Below are 24,450 nucleotides of genomic sequence, written 5' to 3'. Positions count from 1 at the left end.
GTGGTTATAGATTAGCTGCTGGCACTGGTGATAATCTTTGCACGAGTTTACGATGAGAGCGGGAGGTCGGTTTAGTAATATTCTCAAATGGGAATATTACAAAAATTTAGAAAATTTTCCCAAAGTCACACATATATTCTACAGAACACTAACAAAAGGTCTACAAAACAGTATAGTACAGTACTAGAACAGTTACAGAGCAGAGACAGAGTAGAGACAAAGGCTCTACAGAATGTTTACAGAGGGTTACAGAAGGTCATCATTCCAAACTATCAAAAATTATTAAATAGGCTTCCAAAATATCTCAATCTTCATCAATCATCAATCCATGCTTCATACAGAAGAAAATTAGAACAAAACAAAAGCTATACAGAAGGTATACAGAACCAATCAGAACCTCAAACAGAACCTATCAAAACATCACAGAGATTCATATCTCTACTAAAAATCATCATGAACTTCCAAAACATAATCAATATCATCCAAAGCATTCTCAAATACTTCCATTGTCAACCATATATCACTCTAAATCTATCAAAAATCAATCATTTAGACCTCAAAAGCAACAAAAATCAGTCAAAATTTTAGTCTTTTTCCTCTCTCAATAGTAGGAAATATTGTAACTAGGCAGCCACTCAAATGGGGATATAAGTATTTAGTTTAGGAAGAACTTGCTTTAATTTCTTGGCATAGGCCTAGATATTCTTATTTGGCTCTTAGTGCATTACATTCAAGACACACAACCAATATTGTCCACCCTTCTCAAGGGCAAACTCTTTACGGAAAGCCGTAAAGAATTGGGCACTGTTATTTATGGTTCCGGCTTCGAGACAGTGGTACCATACTATTGCTCTTCCTTTTAAAGTCATGTTAATAAAGAACGTCATTAGGTTTCCCTTATCTTGGATTCGATAATTGAACATGAGTGTTTGAAACTCCTTAATGTGGAGTTCTCCATCTTCTTCTGCTAATCCATGGAAAATGGGCAACGATGCTCCTAATGCCGGAAAATCTAGTGTCCCTGTTGGAATTGCGATAGTTTGTGCCATAGTTACAACCGGATTGACAACAGGAGTTTGTATAGGTAAAACTACACCCCCACTTGTTGTGGGCTGATTAACTAGAAGTAGGGAAGTACTAGGACTTCCACTTGCACTCGAAGAGCTACTCGTAACACTTAGGTTACTAGAACTACTGCCTCTTATGCGTAACGGGCTACTCCTTTATGATTTACAATCTCCAACCGCCATCTAGCCCTCTCAGCACGTTCTGCTTTTTGTATTTCAGCTTAACAGTCCTTGTCAGAGGACATAAACCAACTATTGGTCCCTAGAAACCCTAGGTTCGAGAACCACTTCTTGTTGGTGGCTCCCGGCAGATGCACCACTGATGGGACCTAAAATGGGTCAGCACTGGGTAAGGCACTAGCCAGACCTCATGCCCACAACAGACAACCCCATCACACCACATGGCCTCGCGGGCTAGGAGCATCTGTCGAGGGGTACACTATCCTAAACACTAATCATTGTGCATTTATAGTCTCTAATCCAACGTATGTTCCCCTTTCACATCTCCTCAGAGGGAGATTATACATATAACAGTAATAAATGCCACATATCACAGACACAAGGGCACCCCATCGGCTGATTCCTATGGCTCTACTGTAGCTTTTCTACAACTTGGGATTGACCCCTCGATGCGCTACTTCCACACATAGATACATTTGAAAAAAACTCTCCTCTTAGTGCCAATATATTTGACATTCCAGGAATGCACTTCTCCTCACTTATCCATCCCCTTTTACCCACTGTCTAGACCTACAGCCAGGTTGCTCACTCTCTCTACGTGGGTCAAGTCCTAGAGCAACCAAGTACTATGCATCCAGGAGCTTGTAATTGATACCATTTAATGATGCTTGATACAAATATGTGTATAATTAGGTGCTTAAACAATTGAAAAAATAGCCTTGTGAATTGTGCAAATCCATTCTTTTCATGTTTCCATACACTAACGCATAATTGCTGAGATGAGAGAAGACACCGAGCCTTACACTCGTGCTGTACTTCCCTTTTTCTAACTTAACATCATCCTATATGAATAATGCAGAAAATACATTAGATTTTATATTATATTTCAAGGCTCAAATTTCCCTCCTTCCCTACCATTTCAGGTTTTGCTTCGTTGCATAGTTAAAGGGATGATTTCATATGTATTTCGCACAAAATAAGGAGTAAATACTCACAAAAACATATAAATGGGGATAACATGAGGCAAACCCTCATGCTTTATCCTCATTATACATCCACAGACACATCCATAATTTTCCATAATTTTCCTCGTCCGTTCTCTATTTTTCCCCCTTTTAAAGAGTATTTTTTCCTATTTTTCCTTATTTTTTATCAATAAAAATGGAAGAAAATTAGCATTATCTCAGAGTTTTGGCTCTTGAGTCCTTGGACAGAAAACATGTAGATTTTATTGGTATTTTGTTTCATGCTTTTCTCGATTTTAAGCCCAAAAACCCCATTTTTACTCTAAAAACCATGCTTTTCAGTTTTTTCCCATTTATTTCCCACACTTTAAGTGTATATTTTCTGAGTTTTATATTATGAAGAATAAAACCAACAATAAACAAAATGTCCATCAATTTTCAGCCCATATGAACATTGCTAACCTCATCAAATGCGAAAAAAGAGCCATTTTCTTTGTAAAATGTCATTACCGTGTATTTTTTATTATTTCGGGTTTTTTAACGTGTTGTGGGTCTGCAGACCAAGCCCTATTTCATGCTTAGCCCGCCTCCACACTGCCATCTTCAACCTACCTTCAGTTTAGAAGCAATCTGGTACCACGTTGGACGATCATTCACACCAACTGGTCTTCATTCTTCTTCACACAAGAACTGTCCCTTGTGAGAGAGAGAGGGAGGAGAGAGAAAGACTAATAAATGAGATTTTTAAATCCTCCATTAAAAAAGGCAAGCTTGCAGCCATCTTGTTCCTCTCCCTATCTTGATTGAGAATCTCCCTCTCTCTCTCCAAACGGGTTTGAATCTGAGAGGCAACGAGCAAAAATGAGGAGGCGCATTGACACTTCCTTTTTGCATTAGTTTCAAGGATTTTATTAAGCCTAAGGTTTAAAACATTAAAATAACCAATTCATCTTTCTGTGTTCACATTGTCCCACAAGTGGATTTTTCAATTTTGAAGCCCCAAACGAACTCCGATTTGCAATCCGATTGGACAGGTGGCTTCCTGGCATCGAACTCCATCAACTTGGCCTCTCCCACGCACTTTACGGCTTCCTAATCCAGTAGCTACTTTATAATACTGAACCTTGCGGGGATTAAATGGAGGTTCAAACGACCTTCGATTGGCAAACCGAGACTTGTGTTGGATTCCTGATGTCGAAATGCATCTAGAAAAACTCTAGCTCGGCCATCCATCACCATTTGATTTTTCATGAAAATTGGCTCTTTAACACCTCTCAGGCACTTTTCGGCTTCAAAACGAGCTTCAACGCTTCAAGAATGGGTCCAAATCGAGTCCTAAAATCCAGCTCTCAGAAGAGAGCTTGACTTGCAACTTTCATGCCAACCTCATTTTAGTCATTTGATGTATACATTGCAAGATGCTTTTTCCTTGCTTTTGCTTTGAGTAGGTATTCAAGGAGCTTCATTGATATTGCATTTAGCTTGGAAAGAGAGCTTGACTTGCAATGCCAACCTCATTTCATTCCTTTGATATATACTTTGGCTTCCCTACCTTGTTCAAGGCTAGTTAAGGAGCTTTCAAAGTGTTAGTTTAGCCTTATTGAGTACTCTTTGAGCTAAAATGTAGCCATTATATCCATTTTGAGTGGATATAGAGCATGTTGTAGAAGTCATGGTAGCTATGGCAGCTTGACAATATTTTTGTATTTTTCCATAAAATTTGTATATGATATTAGATTGAAGTGTTCTATAGCTAAAAATAAAAAGCACAACGAGAATTATATAGTTGAGCAATCATAAAGTTGATTTTGTGTAGATTTTAGTCTCTCTTTTACATAAAACTAAATAGTTTTGGTTTGGACAGACAGTATTTGTAGTTAATGTCTATGTATTGAATGCCTATATGCTATTGAGATATGCTATATGGTTATATTGATGCTTAACATCATTATTTAAACTTGAACATGATTATTTTGAGCTCTAGATCTTCGATTTGAGCTTGGTTTGTTGCATTTGGGAAGTGGCTATTTTCTCTAATGGTTTCCACTTGCAAGCTTGAAGATTTATTGAAGATATATGCTCTAATGATTTCCACTTGCAATCTTGAAGATTTATTGAAGGTATTTGGTCCCAAATATATACATGATGTACTTTGGGCACTCAAATGTGATGCGATCTATGCACTTTCTTTGCTGGTTTGGATACTCTAGATTTTATCCACTGGGAGTACTTAATATTTTTTTAATGTAGAGCTTGGTTCATTTGAGTTAGTTAGAGACTCTCTTATGCTCTTTTAGTTTATGCATATATTTTCATTGTAGAGTTTATGACTAGGGGCTGATTTGCCTTTGTTTTGGACACTTTATTCCACTTATCAATGGGTTGTTAGTGGTGAATACATGCTTCAAATGAATTGTGGTATGCATCTATGTACATGACACCTTGGACATTTTGACAATCTTTGGTACTTGATGGGTTATGCTATATGCTTAGTTACATTCTTGCCATCCAAAAGCTTGTCCCATTGCAATGGAGTATCGAATGGAATTTACAAAAAAAGAAACAACTACACGTCAGTCCACCATACAATAATGCATTTTAATTAAATTTAGTAACTACAAAAAAGAAATATGAGTGACTTATTGGGCCACCGCATGCATACAATCTATCAATCAATCTAATGAGACCATGTCTCTCTGCACATTGAGTGTCTAGGCTAGTGGAATCACGGTTTGTAATGTAGGGTTGAAAAGAAAACAAAATAGAACTGTTAGAAACATGATTGTCAGTACAAGTAATATTGCAAAAAAATAAGCGAGAAGAAAAAAAGAAAAACTTACAAAGTCCTTCAAATAAGTCATGTGGCCGCCACTCCTAAGATAATGGACTACTCCTACCTCCACTTGTGCCCTCACTGCCTCGCACTACTATCTCCAAAATCTTGGAGAATCTGTAGCCTTCTCCTTGAGTTGGCGCTAGTCATCTACATCTAGCTACTAGGGCTTTGAGACCCCACTCTTAAGTGCCTTGCGTGCATCTAATCATCTGTGTGACATGTACGCACGTATGCACTCCATCTAGCTATGAAAAACCTATTTTATGTGATGGGTATCGAAAACTCCTCATGCAAGGATGCTACTATGTAGTCCTTACTCCCCTCCGATATATTCTTCTAATGATCCAAGACATTGTGCTGAAAAATCTGTTGGCACAACTCTCTCATACGAGCCATCACCCTCCCCTCCTCATCATTCATGATGATGGCTCATGTCCTACCATCTACAAGGTATCCATACCTCTCTAGGGTATGTCTAAGATGTATCCTCTCCCACCTGCGACTATGCTCTTGGGCATGCTAAGGAGACCCTTGTACATCTGGTGTACCCACGGGGATGGAATCTCTCAGAATAGCATCCATAGGGGTGCCACCTGTGGACGACTTACCAAAAGTTGGAGTGACCAGAGTAGACATCCCCACAAGTGTGACAAATCCCACACGTGACGTAATTCCAATGGAACAATGAGACAGAGACACTTCGTCGATACCTCCATAACAACCACATTAGCTGCCCTTTCTTGAACCTGCACGAGAACGAGGACTCATCACAACATCCACATCTCCACAACATCCCCCAAAACCACTCCCTCCGTATCATAGCATCCCGAAGTAGATCTAACGGAACGACTTGATGGTGTTTGAGACAGCTTCTAGTCTGCCATATCTTTGAATCGAGCCATGTGATCTGGAGATATACATGTGAAGATCTCTTGTAGCTCCTCGTCGCATGTGAATCTGCTAATACTCATTGGACTCCATCTTTGGATCTATTTTTTCCATGCCACGTTGTCAAGCTTGCTATGCCTAATGTATGAAACATGTGATGTATATGGGGGATAAGCGAAAAGTGTCTAAGAACTTTTTGAGGGATGGTTTTCCCTTGCAAGTCCTATCGATACCTATGAGCACCACACTTTGGACATGTCTCCATAGTCTCATATTCTCCTCGAAACAGCACGCAATCGTTGACACATGCGTGGATGCTATTGTAGTCCATATAAAGCTTTCATAAATCATGTCGCGCATCATCACAAGACTCAAGCATGGTATTTGCAAGTGTTAATATATGATACTTTAGCAACCTAAAAAGAAATCATAAAATACCTTTAAAAAGCACAATTGTTTTTTATAATGGTGCCAAAAAGAAATCAATGAATCGTACACAAAAGGCACCTAAACAACTCGGTCACACTCGCATCGCTCCACTTGCATTTTTCTTACACACTTAGGAGTACAAGCAGCGTCTTCATGCAACATAATAGACACCCATCATATCATGGTATGGACGGTTCATCTCTAAAAGTAGATTAGATGTCTTGGCATCCATGGGCATGAATGCATCGATCATTGCCTCCATCTTCAGCTCCAAGATTGTAGGAGGTATTGACAAGATAGACTGGGTGGTGCCTTCCAAGTGGTGGATTGGCTCAAGCACTCCATCCATCGCACGCCCACAAAATCTTCTAACTAGCCACAATAGGTGCACTCCTCCTTGAGATGAGACGTCACCTCCCTGTAATAAATTTTACGGCCACATCCAACATTTTTGTATATGATATTGAATTAGTTTGCAAATACAATGCATGATTGATATACACTTTTCTTACAATTTTCTCAAAGTCTGAGATCACCTGATCAATGATCTCTGATTGAAACTCGCCGAAGCGTCATATGTGTTCTATAGACAATCAACGTTTTTGTCTAATTTCCAACTTGCGTTGAGAGCAAGGACACATGACATGCTGATTAAGATACACTTCACGATCTTGAACATCATGGCCTTCATCGTTTTCCATTTGATCTATGTTACGACAAACAATTTGTTTTTGTTATCATTCTCTTTTTCTTTTTTAAATTGTTTGAGAAGGGATTTCTTCTCTTGTAACTCAAAACAATTAACGTCAACTAAAATCTTGGTTTTTTCCCCCTTTCTTTGTTTCTTCCCATTTCTTTGCACTCTTCGTTTTATGTTCTCTCCTCTTTCTCTTTCATATTTGCTTTGTCTTTCATCTTTATTCTCTCTTCCTCTTCCTTTCTTCTTCCCCCTCTCTTATTTTCTATCTTTCTTTCTTCCTCTCTCTCTCTCTTTCTTTGTTGCCCTTCTCTTTATTTATCTCCACCCCTTATGGACGTGCCTACAATATGTAAAATCTAATATGCTATGCATGGGGGCGAGGGACTAACTACCCTTAGTCGGAGTGTTCCTTGTCGTGTGGTATTACACCAGACCTCGCAACCTTTTTTCCTTTGTGTGTGACTCAATCTATGTAGAGCGTAGGAGAAGGTAGTGCATAGCATGTCAAGAAAACCATCCATTCACCTCCAAGTCCAATCTCTCTTTTTCTTTACTAGGTTTAGAGACATAGGCCTTCTGCCCCTTCCCGAAGCATCGAACACACCCAAGGTGCACCTCTAACAAAACATCTCTCTCTCAACTACTGCTACTACTACTACTACTACAAACAAGAAAAGAAGAAATTAAAGAATAGAAACAAACCCTCTCTTTGTTTTTCTCTACCCTCTCATGTTTTCTCATCCATTCTCCTCTCTCCCTCCCTCTCTCTCTCTATTTTTCTGTTTCTTTATTATGTTTCATGTTTATGCCCTCTCTCTCTCATTCTTTCTTCCTTTTTCTCTCTTCTTCTCCCTCTCTCATTTCCTCTCTTTCTCCCTCAATGCACCTCATTCTTAACAAAAACAAACAAAATAAAAGGAAAAAGAACAAGAACAAACCAAGAGGGAGCAATGTACTAACCGCAAAGGCCTGAGGATGGATTCTTCTTCTCCTCTTCACGATAGCGGCTCCTCTTCAACCTTTGTGCACTTCCTCCTCTTCTTTGCAAACGCTGGCGGTGGTGGTGAGAAGCTATCCTTCTCTCTCTTTCTTTATTTCTCTCCCTCTCCCTTCCAAACGCACGATGTAGTTCACTCTCTCTTTCGCTCTTTGTGGCAAAATGCCACGCTTGGGTTTCGGCCCATTTTTTTCATCTGAGTACCATCGATATTCGCATTGCAAATGAAACACAAATTTGCAACGTAAATAGTGACACTGCTAATATGCGTCGGAACTTGCCATCATTATATTCGCCTATATCCTTGTAGTGTTTGGATTTTTCTATCAAAGTGAGCTTATTCTTTTGTACAATTTAACTATGGCTATATGTTTATGTAATGTAGGTTTTTTGAAAACCATGCTGGAAGGTTGGGACTTGGCATCAACATCCAACTAATCATTAGGAAATAGTAGAGGTGCGGACTCAAAGCAAGGATTTCAGAGAGTAGACCAAAATCTCAAAACTACATCATTTAGATATCCTGTAGGTTTGAAGCTAGCCTACAAGCTCTATAACATATCCAAATTGATAAAGTGTTCATTCAACATTGAAATGCAAACTTTGTGGTGCCAATTGGTATTGGTCATGGAGGGAGTTAGCTAGATCCAACTGGGCTTCGCAATAGCCTATAGGTGTTTTTGTTGCTCTTGAATCTTCTCCTAATACTATTGCTATTGAACATGGGTCTCTAGGGCCTTGTTGTCTAATCACACATGTTGCACTTCACTTTGTAGGGACCAAACCTACTACTATAGTGGTTGGTGGCATTGGATAACTTATGCCATATATTTTAGGAAAAGTGGATGTCCTCTTTTAGCCACCTTTTCATGACTGCTATTTTGAGTCACCAATTAGGTGGACCTCTACTTGACAGAGTCATTAGGTGGTGTAAAGTATTTTACTACTTTCATTAATGAGTATTCACATAAGGTTTGTGCATACCCCATAAAGTAGAAATGAGAAGTCTTGGCTACATTTCTGTGTTGGCTTACTTTTATTGAGAAGTAACCTAGATCTGGAGAAATTTACTATATGTATATCCTCTATATCACGTGCATTCAAGGCTGATTTATACATATCCTTATTTGGGAATTTTTATTGAATAAAACATTACCCTTTTCTATTTGATCTCCAAATAATTCCTTTATATTAATACCCTTATGTATGTAAAAAATGGCATTTTAAATTTATATATTTTTGATATCACGTGATGCACACATATATTCATAAGTAACTTACCCGAGACCTAGATATAGGCTAAAATACCTATGATCTAACCTTGGGGGGTCCACCTCTAAGAAGTCTTCTATATAACGTGTGTTTAAAGGATATTAAGAAATACCCTTTCTTTACATGCTATAAGGTCTGTAAATTTTACTAAATATAATACCCTTTCTTTTGAGCTCACGTGATATCTTACATGTTCTAGAAGGTGGACCCCCCTCCCCCCGAGGAATTGACAATGATGTTGAGTATGTGTCTAAAGCCTTTGAGCAGCTTTGTGATGAGAGGGGCATTAAGCATCTATTGATTGCCTCATATAACCCACCCCAAAATGGTATGGTTGAGTGCATGAACAAGGAAATTTAGGGGAAAGTCGATAGTATACTTATCTAGACATGCTTATTGGAGTACTTTTGTACTAAGATACTTACTACTACCCTACATTTGATTAATTGATATGTATGCACTATTCTTTACTATTAGGTTTCTGGAGGAGATATGGTCTGGAAAATCTCCATCATATACTCATTTGTGTATCTTTGGTTGTGAGACTTTCAGACATGTTTCCAAGGAGAAGCGCAATAAGTTGGATCCTAAGTGACTGTCTGTGAAATGTATCTTTCTTGGTTATGGAGATGCAAGTGAGATGGGCTATCACCTATGGGATCTTTAGGCTCGAAAGGCCATTCGTAGCCATGATGTTATTTTCCATGAGGAGAAAATGCATATGCAGCTTGAGCATGTCATTGAGATATGCAAGATGATATTTCTCCTATTACTATAAAGCAACCTAGACAACCTACAATAGTTGATGCTCCAATGGCCCATGACTAGGATGTTACATAGAATATACAAGTCCCACATCATGCTTTGAGGTGGTCTACTAGAGATGGGCACTAGCCTAATCGCTATGACCCCTCCATGGATTATATTATGGTAAGAGATGGTTGTGAGTGTCTTACCTATGATGAGACTATTTGTGGAGGTGATAGTCACTCTTGGGAGAGGACCATGCACTAAGAGTTCAACATAAAAAAGTCATACATGGGATTCACTTCTTTTTCCTAGTGAAAAGTGTGCTTTTCCATACAAGTGGATATACAAGTTGAAGAGTACCCTTGGATACCCCAAGGTAGCCTATTAGGCTAGATTATTTGCTAAGGATTTTAAGTAGAACCATGGTATTTACTTCCATGAAGTTTTCTCCCCTATAGTCAAGATGACTTCTCTATACTTGGTATTTGCTTTGGTTGCACAGCTAAATATAGACCTCTATTAGATGGATGCTAAGATGATTTTATTATGTAGGAACTTCCATGATGAGATTTATATGTAGCAACCTAAGGGATTTATAAGGATGAAGGTATAGAAGACCTAATATGCAAGTTGATAAAGACCCTTTTTGGAATTAAATAGACACCTAGGAAATGGTACCACAAGTTTGATGGTTTCATACATTCACAAGGATATACCCACAATCATATGGATCCATGTTTATACACAAAGGATGCCCATGATGGTAGCCTTATAATTTTGGTACTCTATGTGGATAATATATTGATTGTTGAAAGCACTCATGATTTGTTGGATGCCTTGAGGATCCAACTCAAGAAGAGATTTGAGATGGACATGGGAAATGCCTCGTATATTCTTGGGATGTGCATTACATGTGCTCACTCTAAGGGGCTCCTTTACTTATTATAGAAGGAGTACATTTAAAAGGTCCTTGAGTAGTTTCATGTGCAAGATGTTAAGATTATTGGCTATCCTTTACCTTCTCATGTGAAGGTTACTCAAGTCCATTGTTCATAGACTAACAAGAAAAAGATCGAGATGGCCAATATCCCTTATGCATGTGTAGTGGGTAGTTTGATATATGCCATGATAGCCACTCATCTTAACATACCGTATGTAGAGGGAATTGTGACACACTATATGGATACACTTGGCAAATAGCATTGGAATGTTGTAAAGAGTATCATGATGTACCTTAAAGTCACTCCAAATATGTGAATATGTATGGTGTTTGAGATACACGAGTCGTGGGGTACATTGACTGTGATTATGTAGGACTTGTAGACAGAAGGAAGTCCACCCTCCTTGGCTATGTCTTCACCTTCATTGGAGGTGCTATTTCTTGGTTGTCCAGGTTAGAGAAATGCGTGGCCCTATCTAGTACATAGGCAGAGCATGTTGCAAACACTAAGGCTTGCAAGGAGACTCTTTAGTTAGTAAACGTGGTAGACCTTGGTATTACTAATATGGTTCCTACACTACATCCAAATTTAATAAGTGTTATTCAACTAGCCAAGAATCTTCCAGTCTTCTATGTAAACACAAAGCACCTTAAGTACCTTGCAAATCAATGTAGGCCTTCCATGTCATGAGAATCCAAGCCCTATAAAAGTACATATCACGATGATCAAGGGGATGAAGACATTGAGAGAATAGATAATCCCCCCTAGAATGATCAATAGGATTTAAATAGCACCAACACTCAAGCCACCAAGATTAAAGAAAAGTTAATGTTTTATTGAGGAAAAAAACACTGGAATATCTTTCCTAGGTACGGTCTTCTACTCATGCAAATAGCCAGACTACTCAGAAAGGACTACTTCAAAAATCGGTATGTTATGCTTTTGCACCAATTGCCTCGCTATATGCTTCAACAACACCCTCGTATGCTACCCCTAAAAAAGTGTCATGAAAAAGCATTCAAGACATAAATATCTATAGTTCAATGATTAGTGACATCTCTAGTTTCAAGGAGGCCATTTTGTACTCTAGAATGCATAGCATCGATAGTGTTATCAGCTACTACTTAAATAATATTGACTACTTGTCCAAAAACACCTAACCTTGTAAGGGTTCCCACACACCAATCTAATTCCTTGGAGTGACAAGAACTCGTTTTAGCTCTCTTTCTTGACATAAGGCAAAGCAAGGAGGTGATGGTGTTGTTGATTGTTCTAGCTTCCAAATTTGGTTCCTTGTTCTTCCTAATTCTACTAACCTTCCCTACATTGAAGGTACCAATATAGCACTCTCTTCAAAGTCTTTGTTTTCCTTCCAATGTCTACACCATAATGCTCATTGTACCAAATAGAGTAGCTTCCACTAGAACTCCACAAATAATCCTAGTATCAGGCTAAGTAGTCTTGAACTTGAAGTTCCCACCCTCGACTTGTATCTTCGCCATGTCTTGTTACTTGAGAGCTTAGTCATGACTAGCTCTCTTCTAGCCTCCTACTTTCTTTTATTGCACCATCATTCATTCTTCCCTCCTATCCCCTCTCTCTTTCAAAAGGCTTCCTTTTCCCTCCTACATTTTCTTTTTCTTCTCTTCATGTGATTCAAGGTGGATGCCTTTTTTTGGCTTTGGATGGAGTATTCATCTAGTACTTTTCACATGCTACAAGCACATATCCACAACGAAGTATGCAAATATGCACAAAAAACATGTATAAAATTGATATACTATATACTATATTCAACCTAATGGCACTTTCACATACAAATTCATAAACACAATCACACCACAAGTAACTCACTAAATACTCATTATACCCAACATTTATACACACTCACAAGGCACTATAGATATGTAATATGCCTTGATGAGAATGCAAGCACACATATGTAATGTAAACTTCAAAATATACTCATCCATATGGAATGCATGAGGATGTAACATATAGAGACAACCATACATACATATATAAATGGATACTCCTCAAATTTTACTATTGTGTCCGATGACAATAAGCTTAAATCTGACCACTATGTTCTCAATCTCTCAATGTGAGATGAAGAAAAAAGTTGCATTCTTACACTAATACTATCATATGGGTCTAACCCACATACTATATAGGTAGTATTTCCAAGTCTTGCTTTCGAATAGGGGGTTAAGATCTAGTTAGGTGATCAAATATTTACCAATTTTTTGAAAGTGGAACTTAGGAGATTCGAAAATTCTATAATATGGTATTAAGAGCTTGAGAGTAGGTGAAATAGGTGAAATTAGGTGAAATATAGGTTGATCATGTCTTGGAAGGGGTCATCCTTTTATTGTTATGGGAGCACTAGACTGTGCACTCTAGAGACTAGAATAGATGCAAGGTTTGTTACAAGAATTATGATTATAAGATAATCACACATAGGAGCACAAAGTACAATGATAAGTTAGCAAGATACAAAAAATTCCACAACCCAACACCATAGGTATAAATAATAGAACTCAATAGGATACGAAGGATCCAACAACCCGGGACTGTAGGTATGGATACAAGATATCAGAATTACAAGATCTTCCTTAACAAGGATGAACAAGATATAAGATAGAACTAGACAAGATATGGTACTGTGAGATTATAAGGTGACCAAAAAATAGGAGTATAATGGAAGAAAAGACAAGACTAGATAGCCTTACTAGACAAGAACTAGAACTAGAACTCAAAGTTACTTACTTGGAGGTCTAATCTCCTTGAGCTCCCAAGACCCCTCCTTTTATAGCTATTGGAGGGTAGCTATAGATCTTCTAGAATGCTCCACAATGATGTCATCAATGATGCAAGCAATGACATGGCATATCTTCTAGAAGGTTCTACAATGACATGGCAAGGGTGGGTTCACATGGTTGGCTCGAGGATATCCTATTAAGGGTTCATTCGCATGGGATGTGGATTCATATGGCATGAGTACACTTGATCATGGCATGTCCATGACATCACCCCCTCATCTAGTGACAAGTTCCACGAGGAGCGATTTGGTGGTTTAGGTGCTCTTTGGAGATATTCTGTAGGTTTCCAAGTGTGATCATGGATGTCATATCCTTTCCAATGAACAAGGTATTCCAATCAACCTTGGGGGATCCTCGAGTCTAAGATATGCTCTACCTCAAATTCTTCATGATCTTCAATTTGGACAAGTGGTAGGGGATTAGATCTTTCTCCCCTCAGTGTGGTGAGATATGATATTGCTTGCTCGAGCAAGGAAACATGGAAGACTAGGTGGATCTTCATGGTGCTAGAGAGTTGGATTCAGGAAGAAATCGGATTGATCTAGGCTATGATAGTGAACGGTGTCACAGTGCGTAGGGTTAAAGGTCACCACAGGGGTTTGGCAAGAGATGAATGTATGGGGGTTCAAGAGCTTAAACTCCGGAGATGGTAGAGATAAGAGAAGGGTTGAAGGTTTCAAGCCAAGTTCTTGAAGATGTTGATAGAGCTTCCAACTACATGTTCTTAGCAAAAATCACAAGAGTATTATCTCAAATCAAGCTTGTTTTCTTGACTATAAGAGCAATCACAAATTATAAAATCAAGTATAGTATGTTGTCATGTAGCATAAACAACTCTGCATCCCATCATTAATACATGATGCCATACCATGAATCAGCTTTGCATGATTACATTCAATGTTGTCTGTTAGGGACAAAAGCTTATGAGTCAATTACAAGGCTTGTCAAATGGAGCCAATGATATCTTTCTTTGCCTCTTTCAAGTAGACTAGCAAAACCACCACTTTTGATGCCTGTAGACATTTGACTATAAAACTTGTCCTTGTAAGAATCAACTCAATTTTGCATCTCTTCAAATTTGATCCACTATACTAAAAAAACCATTTTGAAGAAAATGACAAGAAATTTTCTTAAAACTTACCTGAGAATTTGTGGTTACTTCCGTTGTGTCTCCTCCTTCATATACAAGTTTGTTCAAACTTGTATTTGCTATGCTACTCCTAATGGCTTTCATGACTTCCGTATTTCACGGCTTTCACAGCTTGTGTGTGCTAGCACACATGCATGTATATTGATTTCCCTATTAGGGTTTTCCTCGTACAAACTCTCATAAACAATCCTGAGAGGATCTGTGTGAAAGAAGAGCCAAGAAAGTTATGGTGTATATAAGTAATCAGAATAGCTTTGACAAATTAAGAAGACCCAAACAAAAGGGAGAGAAAGAATATATGCCATCTCATTTGGAGCATCATGCTTCTACCCTGTTAAACTATACACCTATCTCTCTTATTTTTATGGCTCTTCCTTGGAGCCTTTACTCTTCTTTGAAACATCCTTTGATGATGATACTTTGCTTATTGAAACAGAAACCTACATATGTAGCAAATATCAATACACATAGTGAATGTTAGATGAGAAAACCTCACACCATCCTAGTCCTTGAAATATCAGTACACATAGTGAACGTTAGATGAGAAAACCTCACAACATCCATGATAACCAATGTCACCTCTATAACCAATAACCATTTTTTAAATTAGTAGCAACAACACTAGTAGTCCTTAGTTTTATCACTGTAAATCATAGCAACTCCATGTCATCGATCAAGAGAGCTCAACCTAGTAGACAAACTATAAGCACATATATTTATCCTTGCAACTATAGATTGAGATACTCAAGCTCTGAGATGAAATGGAATATCCCAATCATGGCAAACATGTCATCTCCAACTCTCACTTGTAATTACTGAAAGCTAGGACCAATTTAAAGCTTTTGTCAGTCATATACCAATACATCTTCTCCATGCAACAGGATGAAATATCTAAACGTATCCCCTCTCTCAATCATTGTAGCCCATCATTGTAGCCCATCTCTACACTTTGAATACATTTGGCTTTCACATCTGCAACTTCTACTTCTCAATAGTTGGGTAAGTACAAGATGGAGACCCTTTTCAAAACAACAATCTAACTACTTCTATCTCTTCGATAGCCCCAACATTCTCTTGAAATAATTTAACATGTCATACAAATACAAGGAAGAAGATGGATTTAAAAAAAAATTCATATATGTCATGTATGGTAGTCTGCATCACCCATAACCATGCCCATGTTCAAACTACACCCCCTTGGCTGCTACATCCAAGAAGGCAATAGTGAACACATCCTCTCCTTTACATTCTTGAGAACATTGTGTCTAGATGACATGCCAAATCCTATCATGTTGCATATCTAGTAGAAAAGAATATTTGCTTTGCCCCAACCAACATGTGCTCCAATGATGGAACTACAAGAAGCTACATCCCATTCAAACATATTGTTGAAATCCTCCAAGGAACTTCCTAGGCTGCCACATTAAGCATATATCATGACAAAAAAATTAGCAAATTGTATGTCCACCTCAATTCCATTATCCAAATTCCATAATACATCTTATAGATGTAGTTATCCCATCGAGAAAGAACAGATTATCTGGATGTATCATTTTCTTTGGAATTTCATAAGAAAGTGGCAATACTTCTTGATTTTTCCCTTTATTGAGCATGTGCTTTAATCATGTGTATCCATGGAATCACATCATTGTTAGGCATTTGGGAAAAAACACTATGTTAATCAATCAGGCTATCACATTTGCCATCTACAAAAATCAATGCCGTTTTAACAACACTATCACCCCCTCCAAAGGTTCTTTTACACAATGAAACCATTCACAAAGAGACAGATTGCAAGCACTCACCTTTTGAATGAGAGCAATAACCTTCATTTGAGACAGGGCTGTCGGGGTCAAGTACATCCAAATGATATTGAATTCTTGCCAATGTATTCTCTTCAATGTAATCGCTGGTTCCCATCCTTGGAATCAACCCATGAACAGAATTGACGGACATAAACAAGATCTTGCCAATGTATTTGCTTCATTGTAATCACTGGTTCCCATCCTTGGAATCAACCCATGAATAGAATCGATGGACATAAAAAAGATCTATGCTCATTGATAATAAAAAAACAGACAGGTCCTGATAGATAAACATTCAAGAAATTGGCATTTTCATGCTGACAATGCATTTTTATTTTAATAATTACCAGCTTCAGTCGTCCCCTCCCACATTAAACCCTACTATGCTAAAATTCGGGAGCTTCTGTCGATCCAAAATCTCTATCTTCCCACCATAGCACGCATAAATATCAGGCCCCTGCATTCCTGTATTGCACGCAAGTTCTTCAAAGTTGTTGAAGCTGCTTTGGCTGTGCTTAGCTATCTAGGCAACATTCTCATTATTAACCTCAACAGTATCATGGCTAGAACCACGGCGGTACCCTAGGCGTGGCTCTCTTGTTCGAGGAGATAAATGTCATGTAGACTAATGACTCTTTTGGATTTTGGTGCTTCATTTCATGTTACACCATGATGTGAGTGGTTTCACTCTTTACAAGCACTTAGGTGGCATCCTCTCAAAGTGGTTGGATAAATTGTATTTGGAGGACTTGGGTAGTAAGTATTTAATAATATATTTATTGAAGTCTAAGATTTATTATATTAGATTAAATGCATATTGAAAATTAAATGTTAGTGATTTGAGATTGTTCATGCATTGCATTGAGTTTTGAGTTTTCCTTTCTTATAAGTTTTGGGGCCATTATTTTGTGAGGTTGAATGATGTCTTTCTTTTAAGTGATTGGTTATTGCATGTCCATCGTAACTCCTTTGTATCAAAATCCAAAGTATATGTAAATTGGCCGTACTAAAAGTCATGGATTCTGTTTAATAAATTGTGGAAGCATTGTTTCATGTCAAGAACCTAAGTTAGAGCACCACAAACAAATGATGAAGAGCCAAGAAGAGGACTGAAAGCCATCTAAGAAATCCCAAAAAAAATATTTCCCTTAGAACAAGCATTACCTATATTAGTTCCATTTTCCTTCCACACTATCTAATAGAATGAGTTCTATCTTGCTTAAATCCACTTTTTTTGCACTAACAAGTTCAAACTTTGACCTTTTAGGATCATGATGGATTCTATCCTTGAAACATATAGCTATTGTTACATGATTGGTTGCTACTTGCAAAATATTGCAAGTAAATTGTGTGTGCTATAGAATATGAAGGACAACTAGATGGGCTATGGGTATAGGCACCAATGCATTTTATATAACCATTTTTCAATCTATGAGTCCCATTTTTATTTCTTTATAAGACAAACTTCCATGTGCACTCTTACCATGTCATTGGCACTCTATGTTCATTCCAAACTACTTGGGACTAGGGGCAATCCCTTAACAAGTGCTTGGTACATTCCTTGTTATTCCTACATGATACACACCACGAGGGTACCTTAACAATCTTGGAGATCCTAGCTCTAATAGGTAGCCTGCTGATTGTCATGTGCCACTATATAAGTGCATTTGATTTTTTTGACTTCATAGCCCACCGCACCTTTTCAGCTCTCTTTATCCATGTTGATGGTCCACTATGTGGGAATTCCTTCCTCCCTTCTACCTAGGTCTTCATAGCCAATTGGGTGGACGGGCCTTTAATATCCCTTTCTTTCTTGCACACCCAAAGTGGGTTGCCTATGGGGGATGTTATAACCTTAGTTAGGTGCACCAATTTCGGGGTTGGTGAAGTTGACCATTGGGTTTTGTGTCCGGATGTGACCTTATAGAGCCAATGAATTTCTCTCTCTGTAAGGCCAATTGATGAGAAATCGATCAGATGTAGTTCTTTCGAGGTTCCTCCATCCCTAAGATCCATCTAAGTCTTCAAGCCCTTTATATGGATAGCCTCAGGTTTTTTGCAATTGGGGTGAAGCTCGTCGCTTGCAGGATCACATTCTTGGGTTGTGGTGAATTGTGTGATTTTAATTGGGAGATTCTAGCCAATAATATCAAACCACTTGGATTCCAGCCAATTACCCCTCATAGTCAGAGAGGACTCAATCCAATCCCTTAAAAGGTGTACCCATAGTTGATTAGAAAGAACCTTCTTAAGTAGACCAAAGAGCAATCTATTGGCCTTGTTTGGAAGGGACTCTAATCCAAAGCCCCCATCCTCCTTATCAATTGTCACGGTATCCCGGAGGATTTGGGCCAAACCACTTCCATCATGTCTCTTCCATATAAACTATTTGAACATTGTTTCTACCTACTCCACAATGTTGTGCTGATTGGAAGGAGAGCCGATATATATAGTGTTCGATGTAAGGATTGACTTTACCACCATCAACCTACCTCTCAAAATCAGTTGGTTCTCTCTCCACTTAGCTACCTTTGCCTCCACTTTATCTTTATGACATTGGAATTGTTGTTTGATGTTGACCCCAACACCTAAGGGATATCCTAAGTACCTAATAATCTACCTAGTACCTATTAGCCTAAAATCATTTGCTTCCAGCCATTACTAATGTCCTACATCGAACACCTAAGGGATATCCAAAGGGCCAATGGGCATCCTTGTCATATCGACCTCTTTAGGGGGAAGATGGGGAAGCCAAACCATGAACCCATCATAGAGGCCAAGGCATTGGAGAACAATGCTAAGACCATCTTAATGAAAATTGTTCTAAATCCAAAGGCATCAAGCGTAGCAGTGATAAATCTCTAGTTGAATCTATCATAAGATTTATCGAGGTCCATATTGACCAAGAAAAAGTTGATTTGGTAAATCAGAGCCTCATCTATAGAGCAACCACGAGGTTCATAACCACATTCTGTATAGAGCACCCATGGATGAAACCATATATTTCTCTAGTAGACCACTTTGGACAACAATAACCTAATTCTCAAAGCCAAAGTTTTGTATGCAAAGGGGAGCATTATTAACAGGCCTCTAGTGAGTTGGCTTGCTTCTCTCAAAGGACTTGGGCACTAATTTAATGAGCCCTATATTTTAAATGGGGAGGGACCATTAGATGTCTTACCTAAGAGGATCACCCTAAGGGAGACCAACAAGGGGATATGGTTGGAAACAATCTTTGAGAGGATGGAAAGGACCCGAAGACCATTGGAGATCCACCATGCATGCATATTAGCATAGCACCTATACAAGCGGGTAGTGCACCATGTGGTTCCGTGGTGTCTGTTGTGCCAAGTAAACACATCATCCACCTTCTTGTGCTGTACTAGGGTTGAACAGAAGGTTTAAGGTGGTCCCAACTATCCTTGTGACACAATATATATCTTGTGTATGTGCGATTTTAATAAATAAGTGTATATGCAAATGCATGGTTATCTAGACATTAGATATATAAACCATGCATGAGAATATGAATAAATATTTGGGATATGAAAAAATTACATTCGCAAGTTTACACCTTGATAAATTTGCAAGTTTCCTATGTTCCCATAATAGAATTTTTGCAATACTACATATCATTAAAAGTTCTACAGATCATGAGATTAGTACATAAAACTATGTTTGGTGTAAACAATAGCTATATGAGATGGTTTTTCTATCAGTGCCTACACATGAAAAGCGTCTTTTAAATGCAAAGCATGCAAGAGGAGATTGAGATGTAAGTTACATTAGAAATTTACTTGCTGTTGGTATTAATTTTGTGATAATGGCAAAAAATAGTGGAAGCCCCATCATTGAGAAGCTTGACAAGAACAACTACCCTTCATGGAAGTTCCGTGTCACAAACTTCCTTATTGGAAAAGGCCTCTACGAGTTTGTTTCAGGTGAAGAAAAGGAGCCGGAGGTGAGTGATCCTCCAACTACAGAAGAGATAAAGGCACGGAAGGAATGGAATGCAAAAGATAAAAAGTTCATGTATTGGTTGTCTGCAGTAATTGACAATAATATGCTAGGACATATTAGAAATGCAGAGAATTCATATGTAGCTTGGACCATACTCAAGCAAGAGTTAAATACATTGAAGAAAGGGAAGATGTCTATCAATGAGTATGCACTGAAGGTAAGGAGCATTGGCATCGATTGATGCAATGCCAAATGATGATGATTTGGTGTCGTCTACCTTAGGTGGACTTAACAATGAAAAAGCTTGGAAGTCTTTTGTAACTTCCGTATATGTCAGAAAGCCATTTCCAGATTTCGATGAGTTGGTCTCCCTTATGATCACTAAAGAGATCAACATGCAGAGTGAGACATCTGAAAGAAGTGGTGAACAGGTCCAGGCTTTCTACTCCAGTTCAGGAAAGGGATGTGGCAGGTTCTCCTCAAGAGGTTGTGGTACAGGACGTGGTAGTGACAACCAGCAAAACAAATTAAATCAGCAATTTGGAGATATGTAGGTTTCAGGAGGTTGTGGTAACTTTAGAGGCAGGGGAAGCTTTAGAGAAAGAGGTGGATGGCAGAATAGAGGTTCTAACAACTCTGGTATTATGTGTCACTACTGTGGAAAAACAGGTCATATTGCAGCCCAATGTTATGCTAAGAAAGATGATATCCGCAGTGGTAAGTTGCAACAAGGAAACTATGTATCGTCTTCACGACAGAATGAAGACAAAAATGAACGTCTGTTTGTTATGCAGCATATGCTGAATGTTGTTACAGGAAAGGGAACACATGATGATGTTTGGTATGTTGATTCAGGTGCATCCAATCATATGACCAACCATGCAAAATGGTTTGGAGAGATGCAGGATTTGCAAAATGTAGATTATATGCAGACGGGTGATGATTCATGCCACCCAATTTCACATGTTGGAAAAGTTCCCTTGTCCTTCATGATGGTAAGACAAAGAGTCTTTCAAATGTATTACATGTGCCATCTATTACAAAGAACTTGGTGTCAATCGGTCAGATGGTAGAGCAAGGGCTGCAAGTCAGATTTAATGCAAAGGGTTGCTTTGTAGAAGACTTCAATGACAAGTGCAGGTTAGTTGCAAAGGGAAGTAGAGTTGAACGTATGTTTACTCTGGATGCTGGAATTCCTACTATGAATGCTGCTATGTATGCTAAAGGAAAAGGTGTTGTTGCAGACATTGAAATTTGGCACAAACGCATTGGACATGCGAATGTACAACGGCTGAAATTAATGCAATCTAAAGGGTTGGTTACAGGTTTGCCTACATTTAGAGTTGCATAATTTCATAAGGTATGCGAAATGTTAGTTTGGTAAGCAGGCAAGACAACCCTTTTCACATGATAGAGATATAAGTATAAATATCCTTAATGTTATGCATACAGACATTTGGGGGCCTACACAAAATGTATCTCTTGGAGGCAGTTCATATGTTGTCACATTCATTGATGATTGTTCTAGAAAGCTGTGGGTATATTTTATGAAGGAAAAGAGTGAAGCGTTTGAGCACTTTAGAACTTTCAAGGCTGTAATTGAAAGAGAAACAGGCTTGAAAGTAAAGTGCTTGAGGTCATATGGAGGGGGAGAGTACCTCTCGAATGAGTTCAGTGATTTTCTGAGGTCTCATGGGATAAAGAGACAGTTCACATGTAGGTATACCCCACAACAAAATGGGGTTGCAGAAAGGAAAAACAGACATATTGCAGAAGTTGCATGTGCCTTGATGGCTGAAAAGAATATGCCTAAGTATTTTTTGTCTGAGGCTATTCATATTGATGTTTATATTATGAACAGAACTCCCACAGCTGCAGTTACTGGTATGACTCCTGAAGAATGCTTTACTGGCAAGAAGCCTGATGTATTGCACTTGAAAGTGTTTGGCTGCATTGCGTATGTTCATGTGCCAGATGAGTTGCGGAAGAAATTGGATCCAAAGACTGAAAAGTATGTCTTTATTGGATACTCTTTAGAGCAAAAAGGGTATCATTGTTATAACCCTGTCACATGTAAGTTCAGAGTGAGCAAGGATGTCATCTTTGATGAAATGAGCAGTTGGTATGCATCTAGTGGTGATGCATTGGATGATGATGATGATGATCATGACACTCATGTGTAGGCTGAAAAGCAAGAATCACGGACTCTTAGTGGACTAGAGACATCATCTGGTAGTCCTTGGTCTGGGAGACAAAGGAGTAGCTTTACATCTTCAGGTGCATCTAGTAGCACTACACGTAAAGACAAAGGAAAGAATAAAGTGTCAGATGGCATTGATGCAGTTCTTGATGGAGACTCCAGTGGCTCAAAGAGCTTGGATGATGAGCTTGGCATTCCTTCAGTGAGGACTCCAGGTATGTAGAGAGCACATGTCAATGCAAAGACTCCATTGAGTGATCCAGTGGTACACAGGTCTAGTAGGGTGAGATACCCTATTAAAAGATTTGGTTTTGAAGGTTATGCCGCTCACCATTATGCTTATATGGTGAAACTAGTTGAGGATGTTGACCCCACTTGTTTTGAGGATGCTATTGGTCATACTCATTGGGATGCAACAATGGATGAGGAGATGGCTGCATTAGAGGCCAATAAGACTTGGGATCTAGTATCATTGCCAAAAGGCAAGAAAGATATTGGATGTAAGTGGGTTTATAAGATTAAGCACAATGCAGATGGTTCAATTAGTAGGTACAAAGCTAGGCTGGTTGCAAAAAGCTATGCCTAGACATATGGCATAGATTATGATGAAACCTTCAGTCTAGTTGCTAGGATGGCAACTGTTAGATGTGTGATTGCTTTGGCAGCAGCCAAAGGTTCGAGGTTGCAGCAAATGGATGTGAAGAATGCCTTCTTGCATGGTGATTTGCAGGAAGAAGTGTATATGGATCAGCCAGCAGGTTATGAAGATTTAAATCATCCCACATATCAAGATCAGAGAGTATCTTGTAAATATTGGCTTCTATGTTTCTGATGCTGATCACTCACTTTATGTGAGAAAGGGAGATGCAAGTTTGGTCATCATAGTCATCTATGTGGATGACTTGATTATTACAGGTGATAGTGATAGTGGGATTGCTGAAGTCAAGGATTTTTTGAAGAAGAAGTTTGAGATGAAGGATTTAGGTGAGATAAGATACTTCCTTGGCATTGAGGTGATCAGATGTGATTATGGTATATGGCTCTCCCAAAGATAGTATGGCTTGGATATGTTGTCCAAGTATGATATGAGAGCATGCAAACCAGTCCCGTTGGAGCAGAATGTAAAGTTGAGTGCTGATGTTGGGGATGAGATAGAAGACCCTACTATGTTTAGGAGGATAGTGGGGAGTTTGATCTACATGACCATTACAAGGCCAGACTTGAGCTACGTTGTTGGTCTTGTGAGTCAGTTTATGCAAGTACCTAGAAAGCCACATTTGGATGCAGTTAGACGCATATTGAGATATGTGAAGTCCACATTACATTATGGACTTTTCTATGAGGCAAGTACAGATGTACAGGTGTTTGGATACACAGATGCAGATTGGGCTGGTAGTATGTCTGATAGAAGATCTACTAGCGGATACACGTTCTCTCTTGGTAGTGCAGCAATTGCTTGGAGCAGCAAAAAGCAATCTACAATTGCTT

Source organism: Lygodium microphyllum, chromosome 27 (assembly GCF_053477565.2).
Source record: "Lygodium microphyllum isolate KBCC chromosome 27, Lygodium_microphyllum_v1.1.10, whole genome shotgun sequence".
NCBI lineage: Eukaryota > Viridiplantae > Streptophyta > Polypodiopsida > Schizaeales > Lygodiaceae > Lygodium > Lygodium microphyllum.
Note: the sequence above shows the minus strand (reverse complement) of the source record.